Source organism: Ctenocephalides felis, unplaced genomic scaffold (assembly GCF_003426905.1).
Source record: "Ctenocephalides felis isolate EL2017-DRISC unplaced genomic scaffold, ASM342690v1 CF-g0.4_SCAFFOLD_01886, whole genome shotgun sequence".
NCBI classification, from domain to species: domain Eukaryota; kingdom Metazoa; phylum Arthropoda; class Insecta; order Siphonaptera; family Pulicidae; genus Ctenocephalides; species Ctenocephalides felis.
In genome coordinates this window covers 114,475,570-114,487,629 of record NW_020538040.1, presented here as the reverse complement: position 1 = coordinate 114,487,629, position 12,060 = coordinate 114,475,570, and the positions used below count along the sequence as shown (strand labels likewise).

Here is a 12,060-nt window from a genome sequence, read left to right as displayed (position 1 = left end):
TCGGCATGTCTGTGGGACGTCCTACCGTGGGCTTAGCCCGTAAAAAGGCGGCCCAACTCAAATCCTACCAAGCTCTTCACCGAGTGTCGAGTGGGCCGGTACGTTTATTTTGAACAAATTAGAGTGCTTAAAGCAGGCTCATTCGCCTGAATATTGTGTGCATGGAATAATGGAATAGGACCTCGGTTCTATTTTGTTGGTTTTCGGAATTCCGAGGTAATGATTAATAGGGACAACTGGGGGCATTCGTATTGCGACGTTAGAGGTGAAATTCTTGGATCGTCGCAAGACGGACAGAAGCGAAAGCATTTGCCAAATGTGTTTTCATCAAAGTTAGAGGTTCGAAGGCGATCAGATACCGCCCTAGTTCTAACCATAAACGATGCCAGCTAGCGATCCGCCGAAGTCCCTCCGATGACTCGGCGGGCAGCTTCCGGGAAACCAAAGCTTTTGGGTTCCGGCAGAAGTATGGTTGCAAAGCTGAAACTTAAAAGAATTGACGGAAGGGCACTACAAGAAGTGGAGCCTGCGGCTTAATTTGACTCAACACGGGAAACCTCACCAGGTCCAGACACCGGAAGGATTGACAGATTGAGAGCTCTTTCTTGATTCGGTGGGTGGTGGTGCATGGCCGTTCTTAGTTGGTAGAGTGATTTGTCTGGTTAATTCTGATAACGAACGAGACTCTAGTCTGCTAAATAGACGTACTTTCTGGTATCGCAAAGACCCTCCGCTTCGGCTTCGGTCGTTGTTGGTTGTGGTTCTCACTACCGACGTACAAATATATCTTCTTAGAGGGACAGGCGGCATTTAGTCGCACGAAATTGAGCAATAACAGGTCTGTGATGCCCTTAGATGTTCTGGGCCGCACGCGCGCTACACTGAAGAGATCAGCAGGTTTTCCTTGGCCAAAAGGTCCGGGTAATCCGTTGAAGCCTCTTCGTGCTAGGGATTGGGGTTTGCAATTCTTCCCCATGAACGAGGAATTCCTAGTAAGCGCGAGTCATAAGCTTGCGTTGATTATGTCCCTGCACTTTGTACACACCGCCCGTCGCTACTACCGATTGAATTATTTAGTGAGGTCTTCGGACCGGTGCGCGGCAGCGTTTCGACATTGCCGATGTTGCTGGGAAGATAACCAAACTTGATTATTTAGAGGAAGTAAAAGTCGTAACAAGGTTTCCGTAGGTGAACCTGCGGAAGGATCATTAACGTACATTTACTATTAAGTGAATGAAACGTGTGCTATATGTCGCAATATAATGTTGCAGACTACATGCTGTGCGCTCCCATAGTATAATATACTGTGGGCAAAAGCCTCTGGCAATGATCATTCGTTTCATTAATGTTTGACCGGAGCTAGTCGCAAAATATTGCGCAGTGTGCAAAAGCAGCGTGACGCGGTTTACAACCGCTTAGCGCTCTTATGCATTGTGTGAGAGCACTGCCATGTATATCTGCTCGGTATCGCCAGATGCCTGAGCGAATAACGAAGTTCGTTGTGAAAACGGCGTTCTTTTTGAATATTATACTTTAAACGCATAGCTCAATCAATTCTTTGGGCGCTAGATGAACGTCTGGTGTTTTATAATTGATTGTAGTAAATGCTTGCGTTAGTATTCTATATACTCTGCACATTTTACTCAAATTGTGCGAATTTGAACATTCGCTTCATTGCGTTGTTTTAAGAAAATGAAAGATCAGCGAAAGCAGATTTTTCAATTTCACACACAGTGAAATATTCATATTTCAATTTTGACACGAGATTTTGTATCTCGGACCGAAAAGCGAAAGCTTTACGGTGTACTAATTGTAACCATAATAATCATACTAGTTTCAGAATCGCCCGAGTTATCCTAAACGATTTCGAGGGAATCACGATCGAAACATATATAAATATATATAAAATCACCCTGAACGGTGGATCACTTGGCTCGTGGGTTGATGAAGAACGCAGCTAATTGCGCGTCGATATGTGAACTGCAGGATACATGAACATTGACATTTCGAACGCACATTGCGGTTCTCGGATACTGTTCCCGGACCACATCTGGCTGAGAGTCGTATAACATTACCAGACTGCCGCTTGCTTTAAACGGCTTGCCGGCGAATGATGGAGTTTCGCGTATATGCGTGCTCTTAAATAATTCACTAAACGTGTGAGCCAGTCCACTTTGCAACATCGGACATTTCCGTTCGTTGACGTTTTGTGGGATTACGGCGGGTTGTGTGTCCTAGAGATTTTATATTCTTGCGACCCTCCCGATAACCGGAAACCCGAACTCTTCGAAATGCGGTTTTGTTCCGGCAAATTTGGACGATTCAAAGGTTCCTCGTCGATTTTGTGTGCGCTTGCTTACTAACGTTTGCAAGCACATCATAATCATAATACGACCTCAGAGCAAATGAGATTACCCGCTGAATTTGAGCATATTACTAAGCGGTGGAAAAGAAACTAACTAGGATTCCCTTAGTAGCGGCAAGCGAACAGGGAAGAGCCCAGCACTAAATCCCGCGGTCGGAGACGGACGCTGGGAAATGTAGTGTTAGGGAGGATCCGATTATCTCGATGCGTTGCGGCGAGTTCAAGTCCATCTTGAATGGGGCCATTTACCCATAGAGGGTGCCAGGCCCGTAGCGACCGTTGCGCGTATCGAGAGGATTCTCCTCAGAGTCGAGTTGCTTGAGAGTGCAGCTCTAAGTAGGTGGTAAACTCCACCTAAGGCTAAATATGACCACAAGACCGATAGCGAACAAGTACCGCGAGGGAAAGTTGAAAAGAACTTTGAAGAGAGAGTTCAAGAGTACGTGAAACCGTTCAGGGGTAAACCTGAGAAACCCGAAAGATCGAAAGGAGAGATTCAATGTTATCGTTGTCTTCCATTTATTGGCGTGCGATTGACCGGGATTCGTCCCGCGATACGCCGTTGGTTTATGCGTTAGGCGGCGTTGGCATGCACTTCTCTCTCAGTAGGACGTCGCGACCCGTTTGGTGTCGATCTACGACCGCGGCGGTAGCCTGTCACGAATTTATTCGCGCCAGACCCCGCGTGCTCCGGCCTACTGCCAGACGGTATAAATGATATGGTATAGGGTCGCTTTTAAGCGTTCGGCCGGTTGCAAGCACGGACGGTTATTGGCCGTCGGACCTAGTCCGGCATCGATGCCGCCTCGAGCTGTTAGCTACCGTGTTCTTGAACGGACTCTATTACCGGTCAGCGATGCTATTGCTTTGGGTACTTTCAGGACCCGTCTTGAAACACGGACCAAGGAGTCTAGCATGTGCGCGAGTCATTGGGAAATACAAAACCTAAAGGCGCAATGAACGTAAAGGTTTGCTTAAGTAAACTGAGGGATGACAGACCGCATCTACGGATGCGTGCTTGCAATCCCGAGGCGTCTCACTCTCATTGCGAGAAGAGACGCACTCAGAGCGTACACGCTAGGACCCGAAAGCTGGTGAACTATGCCCGGTCAGGTCGAAGTCAGGGGAAACCCTGATGGAGGACCGTAGCGATTCTGACGTGCAAATCGATCGTCGGAACTGGGTATAGGGGCAAAAGACTAATCGAACCATCTAGTAGGTGGTTCCCTTCGAAGTTTCCCTCAGGATAGCCGGCATTCGATGAGCGAGTCTTATCCGGTAAAGCGAATGATTAGAGGCCTTGGGGCCGAAACGACCTCAACCTATTCTCAAACTTTAAATGGGTGAGATCTCTGGCTTGCTTGAATAGTGAAGCCAGAGATTTGGATCAGAGTGCCTAGTGGGCCATTTTTGGTAAGCAGAACTAGCGCTGTGGGATAAACCAAACGCCGAGTTAGGGCGCCTAAACGACGCTAATGGGATATCATGAAAGGCGTTGGTTGCTTAAGACAGCAGGACGGTGGCCATGGAAGTTGGAATCCGCTAAGGAGTGTGTAACAACTCACCTGCCGAAGCAACTAGCCCTGAAAATGGATGGCGCTGAAGCGTCGTGCCTATACTCGGTCGCCAGGGCATGAGAAACGTTCATAATAGTTCGTTTTGACGCCCTGGTGAGTAGGATGGTCGCGGTGGTGTGCGCAGAAGGGTTTGGGCGTAAGCCTGCCTGGAGCCGCCATCGGTGCAGATCTTGGTGGTAGTAGCAAATACTCCAGCGAGGCCCTGGAGGACTGACGTGGAGAAGGGTTTCGTGTGAACAGCCGTTGCACACGAGTCAGTCGATCCTAAGCCCCAGGAGAAATCCTATGTTGATGTTGGTGTATTTTATTTTGAATAAAATTTCACACCCATCGGGCGAAAGGGAATCCGGTTCCTATTCCGGAACCCGCGCAGCGGAACCGTTTACAAGTCGGGCCCTCGCAAGAGAGTTCGTCGGGGTAACCCAAAATGACCTGGAGATGCCGTCGGGAAATACGGGAAGAGTTTTCTTTTCTGTATGAGCGTTCGAGTTCTCTGGAATCCTCTAGAAGGGAGATAGGGTTTGGAACGCGAAGAGCACCGCTTTTGCGGCGGTGTCCGTATCTTCCCCTCGGACCTTGAAAATCCAGGATAGGGCTACGGTAGGTTTCGCGCCGGTTCGTACCCATATCCGCAGCAGGTATCCAAGGTGATGAGCCTCTAGTCGATAGATAAATGTAGGTAAGAGAAGTCGGCAAATTGGATCCGTAACTTCGGGATAAGGATTGGCTCTGAGGATCGGGGCGTGCCGGACTTGGTTGGGAAGCGGGCGTAGGCCGATGTGCCGGGCCTGGGCGAGGTGAAATTGTCCTTGTGACTTAGATCCGAGCTCGGTCCCGTGTCTAGGCCCCCCGCGGATCTTTCTTGCTGCGAGGTTTCTGTGCCGGCTTCGGTCGGTCAGTCGTACTCTTCGGCCGCCATTCAACGGTCAGCTCAGAACTGGCGCGGACTAGGGGAATCCAACTGTCTAATTAAAACAAAGCATTGCGATGGCCCTAGCGGGTGTTGACGCAATGTGATTTCTGCCCAGTGCTCTGAATGTCAAAGTGAAGAAATTCAAGCAAGCGCGGGTAAACGGCGGGAGTAACTATGACTCTCTTAATTCTCTATGACTATGACTCTCTTAATTCTATGCCATGCAGAAGCCGGACTACGAGAGGTCGCCGAGAAGATAGGTTTTGTAGAGCAGGATGCAACGCTCTAGAGACTCTAGATCACATATTACAAACGTGCCATCGAAGTCATAGACAAAGAATTGAGAGACATAATGCAGTCACCAAATACGTCAAAAGAGCTCTCGAGAAGAGACACTCTCGTGTCGAATGGGAGCCATTGTTCCAAACACCAGAGGGAACACGTAAACCTGATCTTATAGCGACGCAAGGTGATTCTGCTATTGTGATTGACACACAAATCGTTGGGAGCAACGTAGATATGGATCTGGCTCATAAACGTAAAATAGAACATTATAAGAGTTTGGACGCACAATAAAAGAAAGGTACAACGTATCTGATGTAATATTTAGTACTGTCACCTTAAATAACAGAGGAGTATGGCATATGGACTCTGCAAACTTTCTACTGTCAGGGAAAGATATCAAGAAAGACGAATTAAAGATAATTTCCACAAGAGTTTTGATCGGAGGACTCACCGGTTTCCGCGCTTGGACCAAAACAACGTCCATGAGACGCCAGGGGATAGGGTAGAGTGAAACCTGGAATACAGCGTGCTGCCTGCGCATAACATCCCGTCAGGCATAAAACTAGGAGTTAGGTTTAGTGGGTATTGCCCACATTGGCATTGTAAGGAGACTTGAAAGGTGTAGCATAAGTGGGAGATAGTAATATCGTCGGTGAAATACCACTACTTTCATCGTTTTTTTACTTACTCGATTGGGCGGAAAGCGTGCGTCGAAAACTTGCGTTCCGACTGTCACGGTTTTCTAGAGCCAAGCGCATAAGAGTGGTGTGAGGCATTGCGCCGATCGCCAACAATACTCTAGCGTGATCCGATTCGAGGAAACTGCTAGGCGGGGAGTTTGACTGGGGCGGTACATCTGTCAAATAATAACGCAGGTGTCCTAAGGCCAGCTCAGCGAGGACAGAAACCTCGCGTAGAGCAAAAGGGCAAATGCTGGCTTGATCCCGTTGTTCAGTGTGCACAGGGACTGCGAAAGCATGGCCTATCGATCCTTTTGGCTTGAAGAGTTTTCAGCAAGAGGTGTCAGAAAAGTTACCACAGGAATAACTGGCTTGTGGCAGCCAAGCGTTCATAGCGACGTTGCTTTTTGATCTTTCGATGTCAGCTCTTCCTATCATTGCGAAGCAGAATTCGCCAAGCGTTGGATTGTTGGATTAAAATAGGGAAGGTAAGCTGGGTTTAGACCGTCGTGAGACAGGTTAGTTTTACCCTACTGATGAATCGTCGTTGCGATAGTAATCCTGCTCAGTACGAGAAGAACCGCAGGTTCGGACATTGGTTCACGCACTCGGTCGAGCGGCCGGTGGTGCGAAGCTACCATCCGTGGGATTATGCCTGAACGCCTCTAAGGCCGTATCCTTTCTAGACAAAGTAAGCAACGATATCTCTAAGAGTCTCGTGAGTCGAAAGTCACACCTGGCGGGGTGTTGTACTCGGCGGAGCAGTTACCACGCTGCGATCCGTTGAGACTCAGCCCTTGGCTTGGGGATTCGTCATGTTGGCTTAACGTCACCCCACGCTATTAGAGCATAAGCCATAAGCCGTCGCATTGCAGCATGCCACAATCAGTAGGCTTGACAGTCGAAAACTTGTACATGCTGTACATGTGACACTTCTTCGATATCTACCTAGCTATTTTGTACAACGTGCGTGAGTCAGCACGTAAATCAAAACTTATCGACAAATTCCAATACTCGAAATATTCATTATTTCTTTCAATAACCATAATGTCAAGAGAATAGTTATAAATATTTTGTAAGTTTACGAAATATATGTTTTTAAGAGAAACTTTTCATAATTCTTTAATATAAATATATGATATAATTAATTAAATTCTAAATAGGGAGAATGTTTTTTGCTAAATTTCTTGGAAATGCAAAGTACGTATAAGTTATCTATAATGCAAAATGCGTGCAAGTTGTCAATGTGTAAAATACGTGCAAGTTGTCAATTTGCAGAATGCGTGCAAGTTGTCAATTTGCAGAATACGTGTAAGTTGTCAATGTGCAAAATACGTGCAAGTTGCTATTTTTATTTTATTTTTGTAATATATTCTAAATAATTAGTAACTTCCAACCTATAAATATTTCGATTCTTTTATAATAAAATATTCAGTATATTTATTTCTTTTTTAACAAAATATTCAGTATTTATATATAATTTCAAAACTACATCAAGTAAACTTTTAGGGGACATTAGCGAGTAAGCCTAACCTAGAATCTTGCATCAAAACAGGTTAAAAACATTTTCCGGCTTTTTGAAATCAGTAACTTACGGGTACCTCAGACTACATCAAGTAAACTTTTAGGGGACATTAGCTAGTAAGCCTAACCTAGAATCTTGCATCAAAACAGGTTAAAAACATTTTCCGGCTTTTTAAAATCAGTAACTTACGGGTACCTCAGACTACATCAAGTAAACTTTTAGGGGACATTAGCGAGTAAGCCTAACCTAGAATCTTGCATCGAAACAGGTTAAAAACATTTTCCGGCTTTTTGAAATTAGTAACTTACGTGTACCTCAGACTACATCAAGTAAACTTTTAGGGGACATTAGCGAGTAAGCCTAACCTAGAATCTTGCATCGAAACAGGTTAAAAACATTTTCCGGCTTTTTGAAATCAGTAACTTACGGGTACCTCAGACTACATCAAGTAAACTTTTAGGGGACATTAGCGAGTAAGCCTAACCTAGAATCTTGCATCGAAACAGGTTAAAAACATTTTCCGGCTTTTTGAAATCAGTAACTTACGGGTACCTCAGACTACATCAAGTAAACTTTTAGGGGACATTAGCGAGTAAGCCTAACCTAGAATCTTGCATCGAAACAGGTCAAACTACTTTTGTAGAAAAATATAGTTTTTGGGTTTTTAGGAATGACATATATTTATTCTATTATTTATTTACATGACATGGTTTAAATACAACATTTTTATTTCTTTAAGTTATATTTTTATTTAAAATAAAATTTCTTACATTTAGCTAATACAATTTAAATAAATTATTATCTGAAATCTTGCTTGCTTTCCAGTCGAGGATGCTTTTCACGAGATAATAGTGTCGCTGTCATAACACCTTCACGATTTTGCTCTAATACGCGTTTTGATACATTCGCCAGTAATTGAACATGTCTCTCAGTTCCCTGAATGTGGACCGGAATTTTAGGGTCACTCCATGGACACTCATTGCTTTGTAGATATTGTACTAGATGTTCATGAGGAATATTTAGCGTAAAGGCTGGTTCGGATATATTTGAATAATCATCCATATCTATCATATTAGTATAGTCGGTGCATTCGAAATTTATTTCGGGTGTTTTGTAATCTCTCAATTGCATCAGATCTTCCACATTATTACGGTAATATAAGATTTTTCTTATAGCTGAATCTCGTATTTCCCTTTTATTATCAAACAACATTGCTAATAAAATATTTTCCGAGTGAGCATAGTATGCGTTTTCTTTAGCAACAATGTTCACAATTTGTCTTAAATTCGAGTCTAAATATTGCGTCCAGCTAATAAATTTATAAAATAATATACTACCATACACCACAGAGTTGTAATATTTAATGTTAAAGTACATTGGAATATATACTTTCATTACGTAGTTTGCCAGAATTTTCAAATTTTTGAATGGCTTATTAGTAGTTATATATAACCGAAGTAACCTACTAGCCTTCGTGAGCCAACGGGAATGTGCTATTGGCCCTGGTTTCATGTTAGCTAAGTCTGTCGATACTTCTCCAGAAGCAACTGCTTTAGCTATTTTTATTAAATAACTTGAGTCAGTTGTCTATTCAGCAGGACTTATATCAGCCAAATTTTCAAGTGGGATTGTTTCGAAATCTTTTACCGGCTGGAAGTAAATAGGAAAAAATAAATTATATTGAATTTGAACATAGGGTATTAAAAATAGTAAATATATTATAACTCACCGGTATATTTTCGCATGTTTCAATTTGTTTGCTTAATATTCCAGTTTTTGTTCGTGGTCCAGTGGTCAATGATTTTTCCAAATAGTTAAATAAATGGCGAAGTGGAAGTTTGTTAAAGTGGAGAAGACACACAAACCAATGCAGTGGCCTGTTTAACTGAATTTCAAATCGACGTAAAATCCCATTTTTTACGCCTGTATTTGCTGGTTCACCATCGCAACATATGCCTATCAAAGAATCGAGAGCTATTCCTTTATCGGCGAAAAACTCGTTCAATTTGATTACTTTACTTTCCGAATCTTCATTTTCCAATTTTGTGTAACCCAACAATTGGCAATTTGGTTCCTTTAAAATAACTAAATGCGCTTCTTTAATCATTCGTGGGTGAAACTTCTTATCGATTCTTTTCGGCCGTCGAATGAAAATACTATTAATTCAGAAGAATCATATCGTTTGTGTAGAGCTTGCCTATTTTTCTGCCTCTCACGAACGCTTTTATTTTTATCCATAATGCCAGGATTGCCCCAATCATCCGTTACGCCCAGGTCACGCAGGATTGCCGTCACCACGCCAGAACCAACTCTATCAGAAATTGCAAATCTGTCGCACATTAAGGCATAGCTTGGAGCCTTATATCTTCGACTATATGGACCACGTTTTATATGAGAAGTATTTTGTGAACTTTCCGAACTGCTTTTAAAATCAAAATCAACATCTGGAGTATATGCCTCACCTGGAGTAATATTGCTAGTTATTGTAGATTCTGATACTTCATCTTCAATTTTTATAATATATTCTGGTATCGTAGATTTCCTCTCATTATGTTGATCCATCATAAACGCTTTTAAATGTTCTGGAATCAGTCCGCAGGAACACAGTATTCTTCGCAAATCGCATTTGCATTTTTCAATATAAAATAATTCTTTCGTGGATTCTACAAATTCCTGAAATGACGCTTGGGTAGACTTGCTTTTATTTGTACTTTTATATTTATCAATCAATCGGTTCAATTTTCTAGCGATACTTCATTTCCCCATAATTGGAATATCAATTTTTTCCCACGTCTGAATCAATTTCGTTACCACATTTGGAGCAAATGTTTTATATGAAAACATTTTATTTTGTTTTTTTTTTATTTTTCCGCCAAATAAAAATTATACCTGATAACTTCCATAATTGTCGGAAGATTCACTCCTGTAAATTCTTCTGCTGGTCCAAATGTAATTTGATCATGCGAGTGCATATGATTCAAATTACTGGCACTTGCGCCTGAATTTAAATAAGAACTCGCCATTGATACTTGACGCCCTAGTGACGAACTGAATGAACATTTATGCGGAATTGTCACATTAATATATTATTTCCGAAATTTCTAGAATTATAATAAAAAAATACTAGCGCACTCTGATGGAAATAAATAACAACAAACTAACCCGATTTAAAAACCCCAGTACAAACTCTTAATAAAAATAAAACTCACAATTTGAATTATTCACATGCCTAAATTAATACATTTACTTATTAAAAACAGTATTTTATTGAAAATTTCGCTGGCTAAAAAGTTATTTGCGATATATGGTTTTGCAGTCAAAATTCATTTAAATAACACATATATTTCATATAAAAAGGTGCCCATATCGCTTAATTTTACTTCTATAATGATTTGGCCCTCCCTAATATATATATATATATATATATATATATATATATATATATTAGGGTGGTCCTTAAAATGGTCATTTTCGAATTTCCTTGCTCCCAGGGGCTCAAATGGTTCCAAATTGATAAAAAACAATTCTCTGAAAATTTTAGCTCTTAATATTAACGTTTAGATAGAGCGCAATTCAATCAAAGTTTGTATGGAAAGAGCATGGAATTTTTTTTGAAAATTAAAAAAAAATGTTTTAGGTATAACTTAGCGACAAATGAATGAGTTTTATTCATTCATTTGTTCGCTAAATTACATTTAAAAACATTTTTTAAATTTTTGAAAATTTTTCCATGCTATTTCCATACAAAACTTTGATTGAATTGCGCTCTATCTAAACGTTAATATTAAGAGCTAAAATTTTCAGAGAATTGTTTTTTATCAATTTGGAACCATTTGAGCCCCTGGGAGCAAGGAAATTCGAAAATGACCATTTTAAGGACCACCCTAATATATATATATATATACATATATATATTTATTTAAAATATACGTTTAAATATACGTTGACACGGATTGTGTGTCATCATTCAGCAATTCTTTGTTAACAGTATCTAAAAAAAAATTTTTTTTACAAAGATTTAAAAAAAAAATATTTAATTTTATATTTAAAATAATTAAAAAATATACATACCACACATGAAAAAAAAACACACAACAAATACATTGTTTTATAAAATAATTACATATCATATTAAAAATAAAATAAATATATAAACTAACAATATTAACTGAAACATGTTTTTCTTTTGATTTTCAAAACTGAATTACATGTAATGTAGTTTTGTACGCAACGACTGCAACGCCAAACGCAAAACCCCATGAAACACAGAAGGAAAGAAAATTAATTTTCAGGGAATGTTAAACTGTGAGGACAAAAATTTGGATGGAAGATAGTTGATTTACAGAGAATGTTAAACCGTGAGGACAAAAATTTTGAAAAAAACCTATCGAATAAACAATGAAACAAAATAGTCATCAATTTGGGAAATTATTTATTTTTTGTAAAAAATGATAATATTATAATAAGATCCATGTACTAAAAAAGCAGAATTTTGTTTATTAACGCAAAGGGGGTTTAAAAAAATAAATACAGATTCAGCAAATTTTCTGAGGTCACCATTCTTTTCGTCATGTAAAATAAAAGGGTTTTTGGTATTGAAAGTATGGTTTAAACTAATCACATGTTCAGAAAACATTGTCTTAAACTGATTCTCATTTCTTGAGTTGCAAATGTGTTGGTTCATTCTCTTGTAAATATATTGCAAACTTTCACCA

The 12,060-nt window shown here is 40.6% G+C and overlaps 1 non-coding gene and 1 pseudogene across 1 annotated transcript; both read left to right on the top strand.

Annotated features, from left to right (window-relative positions):
- Window positions 1–1,909: 1,909 nt before the first annotated feature.
- Window positions 1,910–2,064, top strand: LOC113379006. Its single transcript, XR_003367317.1, has one exon. It is a non-coding gene; the product is annotated as a 5.8S ribosomal RNA (ribosomal RNA).
- Window positions 2,065–2,391: 327 nt separating this feature from the next.
- Window positions 2,392–6,634, top strand: LOC113378965 (annotated as a pseudogene).
- Window positions 6,635–12,060: the final 5,426 nt, after the last annotated feature.